The 19,189-nt window shown below is 45.6% G+C and overlaps 2 pseudogenes; one reads left to right on the forward strand and one right to left on the reverse strand.

Moving 5' to 3' along the window:
* Positions 1–919: 919 nt before the first annotated feature.
* LOC125111712 (60S ribosomal protein L12-like) lies at positions 920–1,453 on the reverse strand (annotated as a pseudogene).
* Positions 1,454–4,036: 2,583 nt separating this feature from the next.
* Positions 4,037–19,189, forward strand: part of LOC125138028 (uncharacterized) — a 64,948-nt pseudogene continuing 49,795 nt past the window's right edge.

The following is a 19,189-nucleotide window of genomic DNA, read 5'->3' on the forward strand; positions in this document are numbered from 1 at the left end:
CCAACTGATAGAAAAATGAATTTCTTTTCTTTTTTTTTTTTTTTTTTTTTTTTGGTCACACCCAAGGCACACAGAAGTTTCCAGGCCAGGGATCAAACCCACACCATAGCAGTGATCCAAACCTCAGCAGTGACATCAGATGCTTAATCTGCTGAGCCACCAGGGAACTCCAAAATGAATTTTTTTTTTTTTTAGGGTTGCATCTGTGGCATATGGAAGTTCTGGGCTAGGAGTCAGATCAGAACTATCAACTGCCAGCCTATGCCACAGCCATAGCAACACAGGATCCAAGCTACATCTGTGACCTACACCACAGCTCACGGCAACGCCAGATCCCAAACTCACTGAGCAAGGCCAGGGATCGAACCCACATCCTCATGGATACTAGTTGGATTCATTTCCACTCTGCCACAATGAGAATTCCCCAAAATGAATTTCTTAGTAGTAAGAAAATGTTATATTGAAGAACCATTCAAAAGAATGGCCTAGAATCTCCTTGGGCTTTAAACTCTTCTTTGTTATAGTATAAGATGTTGCCACAATATTGGGCTCCACTATATACTTGCTTATTGTCTGTTTTTCCAGAACCTCTATGTAAACTTGAGACCCAGAACATGAGAGCAGAGATTGGCTGAGTCATGGAGCCCTTAGATTTCCTTCGTTTTACCCTCATTTTTATTCCAATTACAAAACTGATATATGTTCAACACAGGAAATTTCTAGCTGCTTTTCTTTTTTCTGGCCACACCCATGGCATGTGGAAGTTTCCAGGCCAGGGGTTGAACCTGGGCCATGGCAGTGACAATGCCAGATCCTTAACCTGCTGAGCCACCAGGGAACTCCCATATCTAGCTGCTTTTATTTATTTATTTTTTCCTTAGTTGTCAAACAACCCTTTATTTTCTTTACTTTGTAGTTCCTAACTAGCTGGACAGTTCATCACACCACTGTTGATGTCATGAGGGTGGCAGCCATCAACACAGCAGCCCACAGACTGGGAAGTCCCTGGGATCTCTTTAATGGTTCTGGAGAGTTCTCTAGCCAAAGATCAGTGCCACATCTGTCAGGCAATGTTGACAGTCTCATCAAAAGTGATGTTTCTATTGTGCTTAATGATTTTCCTGCTTCATTCTGTCTCTTGGCGGTTCCTTGAGAGCTTTGATGATGAGGGCAGAGGCAAAAGAACCACCTCAATCAAGGCCTGTCTCTTCTAAGTGGTCAGTTTCACTGTAATCCTCAGACTCTTCCAATCGCCATCCCCTTGACTATGTCATCACCGACATTTTCTTGAAGACAGATCCAGGGGGCCAATCTTGGGGGCCAGGACAGATGTGGCACCGACTTCTCTACAGGTGCACCTCAGGTGTGCGACTTTACTCTTACTGGGGTCTAACTTCTGTGGCATGGTGGAGGTGGCTGGTGTCAGAAGAAACCAAATCTGGGGTGACCGAAGAAAGTTGTCCCTTGACCTCCCCCAAGCCAAAAGCAGAAAAGCTCTAGCTGCTTTTAAAGTTTCACAGTTTCCTTCACATAAGTACTGTGACTTTGTAAGGATGTACCCTCTAATTATTTAATATTTTGGATGGCTACTTTGAATGTTAAAAAAAAAAAAAAAACCTGTTGACTTTACTGTATTCTCTCATTTTTCTGAAGAACTTTTCTTTGGTATTCTTGGATTTTTCCAAGTGGTCAACTTTATAATCTATAAATAATTTTGTCCCTTCTCCAATATTTGACCTCACTTATTGGTCTAACGGCTTTTTATCATTTCCAGACTGATGCTGGACAAAAATGGTTAGCGTTCTGGTGAATGTTTTTTTACTTTAATAAGAATGATAATAGCTAATATTCTGTAAAGGCTTATGACATGTAAGGTGCTGTTTTAAGCAACTACATATTAACCCACTGAAACCAACCAACAGCCCAAAGGTAAGCACTCTTTTATTCCCATTTTACAGGGAGAGAAACTGAGACACAGAGTAACTTGGCCAAGGGCATACTACAAGCAACTAGCAAAACTAAGATTTGAATCCAGGCATTATGACGAGCCGGGTGGTGATGACATAAAATGCCATCAACGAGTAGACACTCTCTTGTCATGAACTGGGGGAAGATATAAGTTGAAGGGGCTGTACTGGCCTCAGCAGTATCTCTAGCATCTCATATTGCCAATGCAAGACTAAAGAGGACAACCGCCATTGGACTTCCTAATGCCAATGGGGATGATGATTTTCCAGAAGAGCAGAGGCCAGGCAGTAGAACTTGGCCATCAGAGGCCAGGCAATCATTATCATTATAGAGACAAGGTCACAATGGCAGCTGGGGTTGCCATGGTGTCCCTGAGGATGAGCTAGATGGCCAGACGACAAGGGTATTTCTTGTCAGCTACCCCAGTGGAAAGTCATGCTCCTTCAATCAGTTTCCAGAGCCTCTTCTCAGAAGATCTAGAGCCAATCAGTTGAAGGAGTGGCTGGGTCCATTTGTGGAGAACTCTGAAATGCTACAGCTAGCGTCCACGGCAGTGATTCCACCAGCCTTTCCCAAGGTGACAGAGCCATTCACCTGAGTAATGGTACATCAGAGAAAGAAAAATATCCACATGACTTTGCAAGGGCTATGAGGTTCAGAATGTGGTTTGACACTAATACTTAGGGGCCCGATACCATTAGGGCCCCCATGTTATAGAGGGGGCACTGAAGGCTAGGTGATCCGTGGGTCTGGGGTCAAGTCTGCCTTAGGGTTCCAGTAGGTTTGTGAACATTCCCTGTGGTCGTTTCCCTAGTTCTTGAGTGCATCATCTGGATAAAAATTTACTGGTAGATTCTCAGACTGGTGGCCTGACCTCTGGAATAAGAACCCTCTGCTAGTTATTAAGCTGCTGTCTCTCAACTTCAGCCTACCCCCTTCCTCTGTTCTGTTCTGTGATCCTGGGACTGGGCCTCTGCAAACCACATTTCTGCTCTGCCAGTTGGCTGCCTTGAGCTCTGCCGAGAGGGAATGCCAGCAGGATAAGGAGACTGTGCTTCTTTTTTGCCTCCTGTTCCTTCAGCATCACCTGAGTCTCATGTCTCACCCTGGCAGTTTGCTGAAGTCACAGCAGTTGATCTAGCATGCAGTTTTTCCAACACCTGCAGGACCAGCCTCACAGTGGCCCTCAGAAACGCCAGCACCAGTCAGCTAGGGTCTCGTCAGGGTTTTGGACCACAGCTCCAGGGGCCATCCTTTGAGTGCAGAGCCATCAGAACAGGCTGAGAAGTGACCCCTTTCACAAGTCTGAGTTTCAGCTCCTATTCCAAGCTTCCAAGTGATGAATTCCAACTTTTCCCTCTGCTCCCCCAGCCAGAACCATGGCAGTTGCTACCTGTAATTTCCGAATACCGTAGTGTTCTCTCTTGGCCTCTCCAGTTTTTCAATAACTACTTAATGATCCTTTACATTAAGTTCTCTTTGTTAAAATAACTTGTGTATTATCTGTCTTCTGACTGGACCCTGACTGATACCCTGTAGGGAAAGCAGGTAAAAACCCTGCAATTGCCCTCATCCCCCACTGACAAGACCGCCAGAAGCAAGGCTCCACTATACGTAGAATGGCACAGATTGGGGCCACCCTCCCAGACCCTCAAAGACTGTACGAGGCTAGGACAGTCGCCATCACATCACTCTTTACTTCACCGATCTGTGCCCTAGAAATAGCCAATTGGATCATGTCATTGGTGGTAGGCTACCATAAACTTAACCAAGCACCAACCCCGATCACAGCCGCTGTTCCAGATGCAGTATCTTTATTTACTCTCACAGATCAACATGGCCTCTAGCACTTGGTGTAAGGCTACTGAATTGGAAAATGTGTTCTTTTCAACCCCCATGAGAAAGGAGGATTGAAAGCAGTTGCTGCCACTTGCAACAGACAGCAACATGCATTCACTGCCAGGCCCTCAGGGCTATGTTAACCTCCCTGCTCTATGTCACAACAGAATTTAACAGGAGTGTGATCATCTGAGTATCCTGCACAAGGTCTGGGTGTTCCACTGTACCGATGACATCGTTTAACCGTGCCCGGGGAGCAGTCCGTGCCAAGCACGTTGGATGCAAAGGTCAGACGCACGTGGATCAGAGAGAAGACAGGCACCTCATACACAACCAAAGGCTGTGCCTTGATCATTAACGTTTTCAGGGGTCCAGTGGTTTGGGACCCCCCCCCCCCGCCAGGTCACTCCAAGCGGAAGCACATTTGTGTACCTGGCACCCCTTACCATGAAGAAAGAGGCACGCTACTTCATATAACTTTCCAAATTTTGAAGATTGCATCCTCCCTCACACTTGAATGCTGCTCCAACCCATCTCGTAGTGACTCAGAAGGCTGTCAGTTTTGAGTAGGTATTATAACCTCTGCTGTGTCCCTCCAAATTCCAGGACTGGCCCCAAATTCTGGTACCTCAGAATGCAACTATATTTGGAGATCGGGCCTTTAAAGACATGATTGGATTAGGGGGAGATGACTAGGGTGGGCCCTAAAGCAATGTGAGTGATGTCTCTGTAAGAAGAGAAAAATCTGGACATACAAAGAGACACGAGGGGTACATACACACACAGAGGAAAAGCTATGTGAGGTCACAGCAAGAAGGCCACCATCAGCAAGCCCAGAAGAGAGACCAGAAGAAAACAGACCTGCCAATACCTTGAAGACATCTTGCCTCCAGAACTGTGAGACAATAAGTTTCTATTATTTAAGCCACCCACTCCGTGGGATTTGGTTGTGGCAGCCCAAGCAGATGGGCCTGGAGCCAGAGAGAACTCTGCTGCTGGCCCAGGTGTAGTACAAGCAACCCTTGTGCTTGGGTTTTGTGGCCAGATGATCCCATGACACTCACGTCTGTAGAATCTTTGACAAGAGTCAACAAGAAAATCACAGTGCAGACCCCAAGTGGTCTGGAAGGAGCCCCTGCCATCTGCAGCCGAGGGCTTCTCACTGCTCAGAAAGCAGCTCCTAAATGCTCCTGGAGCCATGGGATGACTGAGCACCAGAGCATGGGACATCAAGGGACTGTGCAACCAGCAGTGCATTTTGAGTTGGGCATTTTCAGACCCACTAGGTCACGAGCGCGGCACAGAAGAAATCTGTCATAACCTGGGACTTAGACTTCCCCGAGATAAAGAGCTGGGTGACTCCACCAAGCAATCCACCTAAACCTACAGAAATGCTAGCTGAGGAGGCGGGGCCTCTACAAAAGGTGACAGAGAGGGGAAATGATGGATGAACACCTTGAGACAAACCATGGCAGCAGAGAGTGAGACCCCAGCCCACCGATCTCCCTATGGTAGACTCTTTTGCTTTTTTGCTGTGACCTTGAAATATCAGTGACAGGGTAGAGTGACCTAGCACAGGGCACAGGGGTTGTGAGTGGTACAAAGTCTGGACACGGTAGATGCTGTTGGTGGCCGGCCCCACCCCCCCTCATCCCTAGCACTTCAGAGCACATCAACTTTCTCCCTGTCAGCACCTGGATTTATGTGCCTAGGGGTTTTCTCTGGCCTACAGAGCAACTCCACCTCTATGTACCGCACCCAGATGTACCAGGAAAATGACACCAGGCCCCCAGGAGCCAGCTGGAACTAATAACTGATGGGGATGTGTGTATAAATATCCCAGCTCCCTCATCTCTTAAGTGGGCTGACTCTGAGTTCCTTAAAGAGATTAAACTCTGGTCCGCTAAAGTGCTCACTTGCTGGATAAGAACTTGTATTCACTGTCCTCTCTTCCCCGTGTCACTAAGTCTCCACCACACTTTGCTGCGATCATTTCCAAAGTAAGTAATTTGCTTTATTGTCTCAATGTCAGCTTCTGGAGGACCGCAAACTAAAATAAGACCATGCACCTACCAAAATATAAACAACCTCTAATCAATCTCTGATCGATACTCCTAATTCCTTCTCCTTGCTGTCTGGGATGGCTTTTTCTTATACATGTGGAGAAAAATGAGGTAATGGGCTGGGGAAGTAACGGGAAACGAGTGTTTCAGCCACGTATTGGATCAATACCTGCAAGGTCAGACAACTACACTATTTTCTGGTGGGTACAATCCCTGGGTCTCTAAGGCAATAGAGAGTAGAAAGCATATTGTCTTCTTACATTTGTCAGTTGTCACTCCTGCATGACCCAAAACCTAGGTCTGAAGTTCCCATTGTGGCTCAGTAGCAACGAACCTGACTAGGATCCATGAGGGTGCAGGTTCGATCCCTGGCCTCACTCAGTGGGTTAAGGATCCATTGTTGCCATGAGCTGTGGTGTAGGTCACAGACAAGGCTCGGATCTGGCATTGCTGTGGCTATGGTGCAGGCCGGCGGCTACAGCTCCGATTTAGACCCTAGCCTGGGAACTTCCATATGCCACAGGTGCAGCCCCCCAAAAGACAATAAACAAATACATAAATAAATCAATAAATAAAACCTAGGCATGTCATTAGGTATTCCTTAAATCTACTCCATTTGCCTTTTTTTTTTTTTTTTTTTTGGTGGGGGGCTTTTTTCTTTTTTAGGGCTGCGCTTGCGATATATGGAGGCTCCCAGGCTAGGAGTCGAATCAGAGCTGCAGCCACTGGCCTACATCACAGCCATAGCAACACCAGATCCAAGCTGTGTCTGCGACCTAAATCACAGCTCACAGTAATGCCGCATCCCCAACCCACTGAGCAAAGCCAGGGAGCGAACCTGCATCCTCATGGATACTAGTTGGGTTCATCAACCACTGAGCCACAGCAGGAACACCCATTTGCCTTTTTTATGATGAGGGAGGACTCCTCCAAGATTTTGGCATTTGTCGTTCATCAGGGTTCCTTTTAGTCATCATTGTAAATTTCCACATTTTCCCTATTTTTGTTTTCTGTGTCATCATAGGTATTTTAACGGGAGTTGAATGAGACTGCCTGGTGTAGACTGCTGGCCACATGATATTTTGATCTGAACATCTGCAGTAATCTATCTCAAGAAGCAGTGAAGTGATAAAATGGAAAATGCAATTCCAAAGGGCCATGGAGGTGACCCTCCTCAAATGAGGCCATCTTCCCACAGTCTCAGGAGAGATATACTGTCACCAGTAATAATCCACATTAGGTAAAGAACTGGAAATTTAAGTCCTCATTAGCATGGTTCTTCAAACGATTCCTAAGAAAAATTATTCATGAGCTTGCTGGGAGCAGAGGGGGGGGGATGGGGGGGAATGGGGGGGCGTCCTACATTTCAAAGAGGCCTTAAGTCATAGTCATTTCTCCAAAGCACTAAACTGGTCATTCAATAATGCTTGGAATATTTTGGGAAGAGTTAAAAAACTATTTCATTTTGAAGCAAGCATTCTCAATTATTTCATTCTACGAGTAGCATTTTAATGGCAAGCAATCACAGTGTTACAATAAATTCTGCAAGTGAAAAGGTTATTTTCCTTTTGGGCTAGGTCATGATTTGAGTGATTTTTCATTAGTTAAGTTCCATTATTATCTGGGTGACACTTCTTGTAATAATAACCTTGCTTTGTTCCCCAGCTTGTCATATTTGTCTTTCTTGACCAGGTGCCATTCATACTCTGACCCTGTGATAGAAGCTACTCTGCCCTGACCTTTGCAGCTTATTAAACCCAAGGGGGCTAATAAGCAACCAAACCACACCAACTCTAATTAGCTGTTTCCAATAGCTGTAAGAAAGAGGCAGCTCTTAGTGATGCTTCCATCGTAAAAATTTGAGAGAAAATTCACCTAAGCTGGAAAGGAAAAACCAAGCAGAAAGCACTTTAGAAAATCCAAGAAGATTCTCAGCCAGATGGAAATCCCATTTTAGTACTTCTAAAACCTTCCAGTGTGATTCCAAATATGTACTCTGGGGATGGTGATATTGGTTTAAAGATTCATACATACATATTCAGCCTGATGTACCCAGAAGGTGCTATAGAAGCTGAAGAATCATGAGAGCATATAAATGAATTAGGCGATCAAATAAGATGCATTACACATCTCAATATAAAACATATGGGTCACCTAGATATCTTCCTGAATCCTCCACTTAATATTGTCTGGGAATATGCTGTGAAATGTCATAATTATATCTTTTTATTCAGCAATGAAAATCCCATAGAACAGGGTCTATTTATTTAACTTCACTGAACATTAAGTCTACCTGGAAAGGTTGTCTCAAGCCTCAGACAGTCTGGGATGGAACATGAGACTCTATATTTTAAACAAACGTGGACAAAGAAGTTTATTCTAACTTCTCCTTTTAAAAGTTCTGATGAATAAACATCAAAACAGAATTGTGGCAAAATCCAGATTGTCACCAAGATTTAATACCTTCACCAGTGGGGAAGAGATATGCCAAGAGAGCATCAGAGATGTCAAAATGAGTCAGACTGCAGCCCATAAGCCCTACGGCTGTTGGAGTTTTTATCGTATTTTTCAACTGGCCTTTTTACATCCAAACTGTTCTCAAAATAAAAATTATTCTGGGGGGGGCGGGGGGGAAATGCAGGCTTATTCAGTGAGCACTGAATTTGTTGAGAACTGTTCTAGTTATTACATGAAAGTCAGAAATAGAGAAGACATGATCCCTGTGTCCAAGGAAATAAGAGAGATTACATTATTCCAGTACAACCAGAAAAGAGCAATGAAATTCTAATTTGGTCGCTGACCTGAAGAACAAAGATTGTACTAAATGCCGTAAGTTAGAAAGACAAATACCATATGATATCACTTATATGTGGAATCTAAAATATGGCACAGATGAACCTATCTATAGAACAGAAACAGACATGGAAAGCAGACTTATGGTTGCCAAGGATGAGGGGGAAGGAATGGGATGGACTGGGAGTTTGGAGTTAGTAGACTCAAACAATTACCTTTAAAATGGATAAGCAATGAGGTCCTGTGGTATAGCCCAGGGAACTGTATCCAGGCATTGGAGCTAGACCATGATGGAGGATAATGTAAGAAAAAGAAGGTATTTCTATGTATGCCTGGGTCACTTTGCTATATGGCAGAAATTGACAGAACCTTGTAAATCAACCATAATTTTTAAAAATTTGTTTAAAAAGAGAGATCCATGAGGGTTGTAGTGCCTGGAGGAGGCTTCATGGGGGAGGTGGGAGTTACACAGAAACTGGACTTGGAAAAAAAATTTTGGAAAAAAGAAGAAAGAGTCAAAGAAACTATTTGACATCTAGAATGATCGCGCATGTCAGAAGTCTAAGCCAAAAAAAAGCCTCAGATGCCACCAGGTGATGGGATTTACTTATGGGTCCCAGGTCTCACATAGCTTTGGAAGAGAATTCATAGAAGAGAGTTGAGCCCAAATTACAACCTTCAGAGTAGTTTGGGGACAGAAAAAAAATGAGTAAATGGTTGGGATGAGCACTGCACTGGGCTAGCCCTGGGCCCCTGGCCTGGGTCTTACCTCTCACCCCTCTGTGGCCCGGCCTCCCTCCTCCCTGTTCCTCCAAGGGGGGGACCAGCACCGCTTACCTCATGAGGATCTGCTTGAGTTCTGAACAAATGAGAGGCACCTGGAAAGTGCCGAGAAGTCCCTCGCAGAAAGGAAGATTGAGAATTTACAGAGACAGAAGAAAACAGAGCAACCAGAGGAAAGAGCTCCCTTGGGCAGCTGTAGCTGTAGGAGCCTGGGGCAGCCTAGGCACTGGGATCAGAATAGAAAGCTGGAGTTCCCGTCGTGGCGCAGTGGTTAACGAATCCGACTAGGAACCATGAGGTTGCGGGTTCAGTCCCTGCCCTTGCTCAGTGGGTTAACGATCCGGCGTTGCCGTGAGCTGTGGTGTAGTTTGCAGACGCGGCTCGGATCCCGAGTTGCTGTGGCTCTGGCGTAGGCCGGTGGCTACAGCTCCGATTCAACCCCTGGCCTGGGAACCTCCATATGCCGCGGGAGCAGCCCAAGAAATAGCAACAACAGCAACAACAACAAAAAAGACAAAAGACAAAAAAAAAAAAGAATAGAAAGCCAAGTGCCTGGTTGCCCTGTGATCAGCCACCTGAGGGGAAGGAGGGTCCCTCTAAGAATCTGGGGCACAAACCTCAGATGTGAGGAGAGTACAAAAGCAATACTTTGTAAACATCTTAAGAACCAGCCACATGACAACCTTACAGTCCAACGGAGAAAAGATGGGACACAGTTGATAGCTAGTGGTTCAAGGGGACTTCACAGGTTTGCTGCCAGCTTCCAGCAAACCTCTTCTCCCTTGGAGAGACCTTTTTTCCTCTCCTTATGCATGTATCATTTCCATCAGTGCCAAATCAGACTTAATCCCACCCCCATTCCACCTCTACATGGGAAAACAGATCCAGAGGTATTTAAGTAACTAGGACAAAACAGATCAGACAAATGTCTTTAAAAGAGAAAAGCTTTGTCTCCCAATGTAAATCCCACAGAGGATGTTTCAGGACAGAAGCTCTCAGATGTTTCTTTTCATCTTAAACCCATAATATTTTTAATGCTCTTTTTCAGAAACAAAGCTCAAGAAGAAAGTTACAGGTAGCAACACGGTGACATCTGCCATCATTTTACAAGTTGTTTACTTCCTTTGAATTGCTATGCTTGCAATCGGGTGTTCTAACCAGGTAAGTGATGGTGCCTGGGTTAATTATAACTTACAGGCAGAGGGTTCAGTATGTGTAGGCATTAAGTACTGCACTCCTCCTTGGAAATCTCATCCATGATGAGCCCATCAGCAGAGGCTTGACAGCTTCTTGCAGTGAGTGGACCCCACCCGAATGGAGCCAAAGACGTCCTGCTTCTATTAGATCCACCCACAAACTGTCAGCTGACAAGCCAGTGAGCCCAGGCTCAGACCACCTGCAAACCTCAGCGCCAAGAGGGGAAGCCCCATACTGAAAACTGGTGTTGGCTCAGTCATCTATTGGCTCTTGAGTGTTTGTGGGTATGTGCTATGTGTCTTGCGTTACACCAGGTACTAGCGGGGGACAGGCTATATTAAAGACTTTGGGTTTTATCCTGATGCCAGTGGGAAATCATTGGAGGATTTCAGGCTGGGGAGTACATTTCTTAGGTCTGTATTTCAGTATTTCATCTGACCACAGTGTGAGCAATGAATGGTGAGAGAGGGCTGTCATCTCCCTCCATACTTGCAAAGCACATGGGCAATCACGGAAGATTTTCAAAGGCGGGGGGCCGGGGGGGAAGCCCTTTCACACAGGTGACACCCACATTCCTGATGTCGTTTCCAGAAACTGCTATACCTTCCTGTCCTCCTCCGTGTCCCCACATTGCACACAGCATCTGTTAATGAAAAATATTGCCTGCCATATCAGTAAACAAAGGAAGTTACAGCCATCAAGCCATCACAGCTGCACCGACAGTGAGCCCTAAGAGAACTCAGGATGAGAAAACACAGGTTACTGGCCCCAAATAGCAGACATACAAATCAAAGGAAGGCTTTCAGTCAGTCCAGACTCTTGTATTTCCCCATACATAGAAAAACACTAAATTCTTTAACTTGAGCTAGCTGGTGTTCTTTAATTAACAGTAATCTTTTGCTGTTCTGACTACCCAGCCTTTGTGGCAAAAACTCCTATATATCCTGGCTCCCCTTCCTTGCCTCTTCAGAGCAATCTCTTAGGGTTATCTGAGATACTGCGTCCTGGGTTTAAGTCTTCAGTTTTGTCCACCCAATAACACCTAACTCTCAACTTTTAGGTTGCACATCTTTTTTTTCCCAGTCAACACATCTAAATTCGCTAAAGTGGCAGAAAAGCAACCTAATTACTGAAGGTTGGTTACTCAAATCAGTTCTGTTATAGACGGACCTTTTTTTTTTTTTTTTTTTTGCTTTTTAGGGCCACACCTGCGGCATATGGAGATTCCCAGGCGAGGGGTCTAATTGGAGCCATAGCCACCAGCCTACACCACAGCCACAGCAACACCAGATCAGAGCCGCGTCTGCCACTTACACCACAGCTCATGGCAATGCTGGATCCTTAACCCACTGAGCAAGGCCAGAAATTGAACCAGCAACCTCACGGTTCCCGGTTGGATTCCTTTCCGCTGCGCCGCAAAGGGAACTCCCGGTTATAGACGGACTTTTGTCCTTTCAAAATTCATCGGTTGAGGCCCTAACCCCAATATGACTATTTGGAAATTGTGAAACCGAGTCTCCCTAAAACTACATTCCATTTTCAAGTTTAGGATTAAATTTGTCCAAAATTTGATTTTCTTTCTTGTCCCCTCTGACCTCAATCCTGTGCTAACTGAACACTAACCAACCAGAGTCAGATGACTCAAACTGCTGTAGATTTCATCATTAAGTGACAAGCTGGGAGTTCCCGTTGTGGTGCAGTGGAAACAAATCCAACTGGTATCCATAAGGACACAGGTTCAATCCCTGGCCTCGCTCAGTGGGTTAAGGATCTGGCGTTGCCATGAGCTGTGGTATAGGTCACAGAAGTGGCTTGGATCTGGCATGGCTGTGGCTGTGACTCAGGCCAGCAGCTGCAGCTCCCATTTGATCCCTAGCTTGGGAACTTCCATATGCCACAGGTGTGGCCCTAAAAAAAAAAAAAAGGTGCAAACTTATTTCTTCAGGAAACATGAGCTATTAGGGCCCCTGGAGCCATGGACTACTTGGCCAGAGAATCATAAACCAGAGACATCCTGACTCCCGAAGCCACAACTAAGAAATGTCACATGACAATGATTAATTCCAGCTTCTTTGTTCTTCCCCTTTAAAAACACCCCTAACTTAAAAACCATGCTGGAGTGGCTCTGAGGCTCGCCTCCCACTCCCTTGCCTGACACCTTCAATGAGCCCTTACTTTGCTGTAAACACCCACTTCCAGAGCTTGGCTTTCTGTGCCGCTGGCCCAGGAGCCCCTGCTCGGTTGTGGGACCTATCAGGAAGTTAGAAAGATGTAATGTGGTCCTGAGGGTGGAGCCTCAGCTGGTAGGGCTGGTGTCCTTAGAAGCAGAGACATCAGAGATCTCTGTCCACACGTGCGTGGAGGAAAGGCCATGCGAGGACACAGCAAGAAGGTGCGTCTAAAGCCTCACCTGACACCAGACACCAACCCTGAGAGCACCTTGATCTGAGATGCATGGCCTCCAGAACTGGGAGAAAAGAAATTTCTATTGTTTAAGCCACGCAGTCTGTGGCATTTTGATATGATAATCCTAACAGACTAATAAAATTTTAAGCTGAGAAAATTACAAAAGCTTTCTATTTCCACACATCTGTGATTATAAATACTTTCCCCCAAGTTTCCCTATGATGAAAGGGAGTGGAAGAGCTGGAGGATGAATTTTTGTTTTTTGTTTTTTGTTTTTTTCAAGAGCAGCAGGGCTTCTTCTCAACTAGTGAGGAAAGAAGGCAGGCCGGATTTCTAGCTATTACACCACTGGAAGCAGGGGTTTCAATCATTAAAATCTCTTTAATGAGATTACCCATGACTCCACAGAAGCTAAATCCTCTGATAGGAGGGCTTCAGGTATTTGTCACATTCAAAGTTAGGAAAAGTCAGCCCTACACAGAATTATGCAGATATCTCTGAAATATATCCTCTTCTCTTCTTCTTTTTTGTTTTTGTTTGTTTGTTTTTGTCTTTTTGCTATTTCTTGGGCCTCTCCCGCAGCATATGGAGGTTTCCAGGCAGGGGTTGAATCGGAGCTGTAGCCACCGGCCTACGCCAGAGCCACAGCAACGCGGGATCCGAGCTGCGTCTGCAACCTACACCACAGCTCAGGGCAACGCCAAATCGTTAACCCACTGAACAAGCGCAGGGACAGAACCCGCAACCTCATGGTTCCTAGTCGGATTCGTTAACCACTGCTCCACAACGGGAACTCCATTCTTTTTTGTTATGTTTTGTTTTGTTTTAAAGCAAGGCCTAACAGAATATTTACTACCCTGCACTTAGTTCCTGAAAATCCAGGGTTAAATGGAATTGGCGGCAAGCAGTCAGAAACTGGTTATGAGGTATCCTGACTTTCAGCTGAAGTCCTTGTTTTGCAAAGGAGTGGTTACCATAGGGCCAGGAAAGCAGTGGAAGAAATACTAGCAGGTAAGCAGATTGCTGTGTCAGTCAGAATAAGCTAGATTCTGCTGCAGTAAGAAAAATCTCAACGACTTAACCTCACCAAGGTTGATTTCTCACTCAAAATCCTTTGTGCGTGTCTGTCAGCTCTCAAGGGCAGCTCCCTTCCAAGGCATGACCTGGGGCTCCAGGCTGATAGAATCCCCACTCTTCTGTAGCTGCATCATCTTGAACATGAGCTTTCCACAGTTACTGTGGTACAGGAGGAGAAGCTAGACTGTCATTAAGGAGTCTTTCCCTGCCTCAGCCAGGAAGGGACACGTCACAATTCACAGGCCTGAACTAGACACGAGGCCCCTCCCAACCTCAAGGGATTGGGAAGTACAGTTTCCCACATGCCTAGAGGAGGCACATGAAAATGGATTTGATGGAGACTAAGCTTTCTCTCTGCCACAGCTGCCAAACAGGCAGACTACCAGATGGAAAGAAGCATTCCTGATTATCACTGAGTTTGGAGCAGAAGAGTTCTTACATGTGTGGTTATAGAGCTGGAACCCAGGGGTCCACTTACCCTCCTCCCCTCTGGGGATCTGGCAGAGGGTCTGCTCACATCAACACCACTAGACAAATAAAAACGGAGTGCCCAGCTATCAATGACTGGGCAATACCCCAACATAACATTTTGGTCATAGCTGCAGAGAGAACACATCTTAAGCTAGAGGCTGAAACGAGCCTCCCTTTTTTCTGATCCTTCTTCACTGAACTTAAATCTTAGGAAAAAGAGAGAGAGAATGATGTAAACCTAACCAGCAGCCTGGACCAATGGCAGCAGCCCTGGCTCATCCAGCCAGGCACAAGAAAAAGTACATTTAGGAGTTCCCGTCATGGTTCAGCGGAAACTCATCTGACTGGTATCCAGGAGGACGTAGGTTCAATCCCTAGCCTCACACAGTGGTTAAGGGATCTGGCATTGCCATGAGCTGTGGTGTAGGTGGCAGACAAGGCTCGGATCCCGCGTTGCTGGGGGTGGCGCAGCTCCATTTCAACCCCTAGCCTGGGAACCTCCGTGTGCTGGGGGTGCAGCCCCAAAAAGACCAAAAAAAAAAAGTTCATTTATTATATTACTGAATTCTCAAAACAAGGTCATTGTCACTATTCCCATTTTGCAGATGAGGAGACAGAGTTAAAGCAGTAACTTGTCTATGTCCATACAGCCAGTCAGGGTGAAGCTAAGGTTTGAACCCCCATCTGTTTGACTCCAGAGCTCACCCTCCAAGCCACTCTGCAAATAGAAGGGAAATAGATGAAAGGAAAGATCTCCCCCTGGAGATATTCTTACATGGTTGTACTTTAAATACAAGGTAGGAATATATTCTCCCGATTCCATAAGTCAGTGTGAGATGCCCACAAATTTGTGAAGGTCACATCATGCTGAGTGGTGAATACTGATATAGCCTGTGGCCTTAATTGAGCAGAAACCTAATCCAGCACCCAGACCACACCAAATCAACCTGAGGAGTTCCCCCTTGTGGCTCAGGGGTAACGAACCCAACTACTATCCATGAGGACTTGGATTCCATCCATGGTCCTACTCGGTGGATTAAGGATCCAGCATTGCCACAAGCTGTGGTGTATGCACGTCGTAGGCTCGGCTCGGATCCCACGCTGCTGTGGCTGTGGCTGTGGAGTGCAGGCTGGCAGCTGTAGCTCAGATTCGACCCCTAGCCTAGGAACTTCCCTACGCCACGAGTGCCCCTAAAAAGAAAGAAAATCAGCCTGAACCACAGCAACCCATGGAAGGGTGCCTTCTCATTTTCCAATCTAGTCATCAAGGAAAATTATTTTCAAAGTCCCAGATCTTTAGAGTCAACTGAACTATTTATTATCTGATAGACGGAGGCCAAATACTGTTAGGAAAAATAAACAGAAACATATACCTTGTGCTATTATCCTGGGTCGGTCAGTGACTGCTGCTGAGTTCAAAAGTGCAGTGGTTTTATCGCCCTTTCCACATCTATGATTAGCCTGTTTCCTGCCCTTTGATTCCCTTGGCCAACAGCCCCCACTCCCATTGGCTGGGGGCTGAGATGCCAGAGACCGGAGGGGCTGTGGCTTACATCTCCCTGGGCAGGCGCGAGCACATGCTCATGCGAAAGGGATCGTCCTTCCCAGGGGGCAGGGAGGGCGTTTCAAGAGGATAATTCAACCCGGGTGGGGAGTAACTGTTTCCAGCTGAGGAGCTGCTGCCCTGCCTGATCACTCTCATGGCAGAAGCAGGGGTGAGATTGACATCCCCCAGGGCCACCTCCGTGGGCCCTGCTGGCCCCCATCACTGACAGGAAGGCCAGATTCAGGCTTTTTGCCACTCTACAAGGTGAGGATCTGCCGACCGAATTCAGCCTTTTTTCCACTCGAAAGCATCCTTCTTGGTGAAACGCACACCTGTTTCTACACAAGGACTATGTGCATCGGGGCTCATTACTGAGACTGAACTCAGCTGGCCCCCAATCAAGCAGGTCCTAAACTGTGGGTGACAATCTGCAGTTTGCAGGAGGAGAGCCCCGAGTCGCCCCCCCTGCCCGGGTTCGTTCACACAGGCTGGCCTCTGACCCGCCTGCCAAACGGTTTCCTGGCAAAATCCAGTTCACTCCATGCACATCACGCGGCTGGCTAGAAACGTCTATTCAGATGAGTCTCAACCTAAAAAACAAAGCTGCTTCTTGTTAAACAAGTAATGGGGTGAATTGTTTTGGTTTCCTGAGCAATTATCTTTGAAAGAGGAACATCTCCGTCCATCGGCTAAAATATAATGGACTCAACCAGGGTGGGCCTGGTGACGACTCAGGCCGTCTGGTCTGAGATGGGAGACCAGCAGAGGAAGCTCACAATCTGACTTTAGAGGAACTGAGTTCTGAACTGCAGAAAAATTCAACTGTGAGTCCATCGCGAAGCGCCACATAATTAGAGGGCGTCCATTACCAACGCGCATGCCTAAAGCCGAGGAGCATGCCAAGTTATTCATTTCCACCCCACTTTGGATGTAGCTTTTGGCACGGTTTATACCATTACAGCACCTTTCAGGACAGAACTCAAACGGCTGCTCGATCTTTCATTAATTATGGGACAGTTGCTATTTATCATGATAAAGAGCCAGTATCCGAACCTTCATTTTTCAAATGAAGAAAAAAACGAAAAGAATCAAATTCCGTGGCACAGCCAAAGTCATGCACAAAGACACGCTCTCTGGAAACTGGTCTTCGTGTTTCCCCCATTCCTTGGTCTGGGGTGTTCTTTGCACCCTCCCTCCCTCCTACCCCCAGTAAGTTTCACCTGGTTAATCCCTATCCACTCTTCAGATCTCAGTTTAAACATCACTTTCCTTATTGTATGGTTTTATACAACTATGCACCTCTTTTTCAAAGCGCTTACTATAATTTGAAACCATACTTTTTTTTTTCAAAAGCCATGCATTTATTTTTGTGTTTATTTGACTCACATCTGCCTCCCCCACTGCCTATAAGCCTGTCGAAGGCGGGGACTGGGTCTGTGCTTGCCCATCACCGCATCCCAAACACCCAGTGTGGTTCTCAGCGTAATCCACTCACGGCGGAGGTGCTGAACGGATGAATGGAGAGAGGCACAGACAGACAGGTTTGCTCTCTGTGTAGCATACAATTTTGCACGGCAGAACTACATATTTAAATACTGTTCTGATCCTAATCAAAAGTTATGTACTATTTTCTAACCTTGATGTTCAGATGAAAATAATAATTTTCATGAATAATAAGTGCAGAAGAAAAGCCAAGGTTGCTTCCCTCAAACAACACCTACTGATGGCTTGCCACGTGATTAGCGCCATCAAAGAACCCTTTGTTGGAGGGGAAAGATTATTCTTTCTCCAAACATGAACACATGGTGTTTATACACATGGACTAGCACTATAATATCAAATCATAGAAAATAATTGGCTACATTTTCTGGACCTCAGTGATATCCTTACAACCATAATCCTTACAGAGCAGCTGAGCTGCACAAAGATGTGACAGGATTACCCACGTGGATTCTCAAATAAATCAGCATCTCTAAGATTGCATTGCGCCTACAAGAATATTGTGTGTCATATGATGGAGATCATGTGAGAAAAAGAATGTATATTATATATATAATAATTATATATTATATATGACTGAGTCACTTTGCTATACAGCAGAAATTGACAGAACATTGCAAATAAACTATAGTAAAAAAATATTCTGTCCTTACATGCAGTTTTTAATTACTTCAATATCCATTGGCTCTCTAAGAACAAAACAAGTCAGCCAAGTAAATAAGGTCTCTGTAGGAAATCTCAATGAAAAATCAGCAAGAGAGCAACAATGTGAAAGCATGGATTAAGCTTTCGCCTTCCCCTTTTGATGCAGACTTCCTGTGCCACCGAGCAGGCTGAGTTCCTGACAGTACTAGGAAGCAGGTGAATTTTGCCCTAGATCTTGTCCTGCCTCTTTCCAGCAACCCTCCCCCCTCACCTTTGCATGTTTTCTGTCCACTCTGTTCCTCTCCCAGCTCAATGCTCATCCCCCTACCCCATGGTTCAGAACCCCTCCCCAGCCTATTTCCCACGGCCCGGCCACTAACTGGGGCTTGCTTTCTCTATCACTGTCCCCGTGCTAAGTCTCATCCTCTTCCATATTCTACCACTCAACTGGGTTCTAGGAAATGAAGCCTTGACCAGATGTTGATAATTGACAACAGGCTTATGTGGTACCCATGACTATTTTAATTAGAAGCAGTATCACCCCCAAAGGCTGCTGATTTTGCTAATAGCGGGATATTGGCATCAGTTTCAAGATAGTCATGTATCCCAAAATACACTGAGACCTAATTTTTCTATATGTAAGGCAATGTCTTCAATCCCAGAGGAAATTCTCTCTGGTGTAGCAAAGGACCCAAGAAGATGGAATTACATCATTTCTTTACTTCTGAAATTTCCAACTCTTTTTGTAGCTGTAAGATACCCTGAAAAGACCTAACCTCCAAAAGACAAAACCAAAAAAAACTTGCCTGTGTCCCCAGCAACTCCTTCCATTCCCCTTGACCCTGGTATTTATCATCTCAAAACTATTTAACAGCAAAGTGAGGGCTTTTAATTTTTATCT

The sequence above is a fragment of the Phacochoerus africanus genome, chromosome 1 (assembly GCF_016906955.1).
Source record: "Phacochoerus africanus isolate WHEZ1 chromosome 1, ROS_Pafr_v1, whole genome shotgun sequence".
NCBI lineage: Eukaryota > Metazoa > Chordata > Mammalia > Artiodactyla > Suidae > Phacochoerus > Phacochoerus africanus.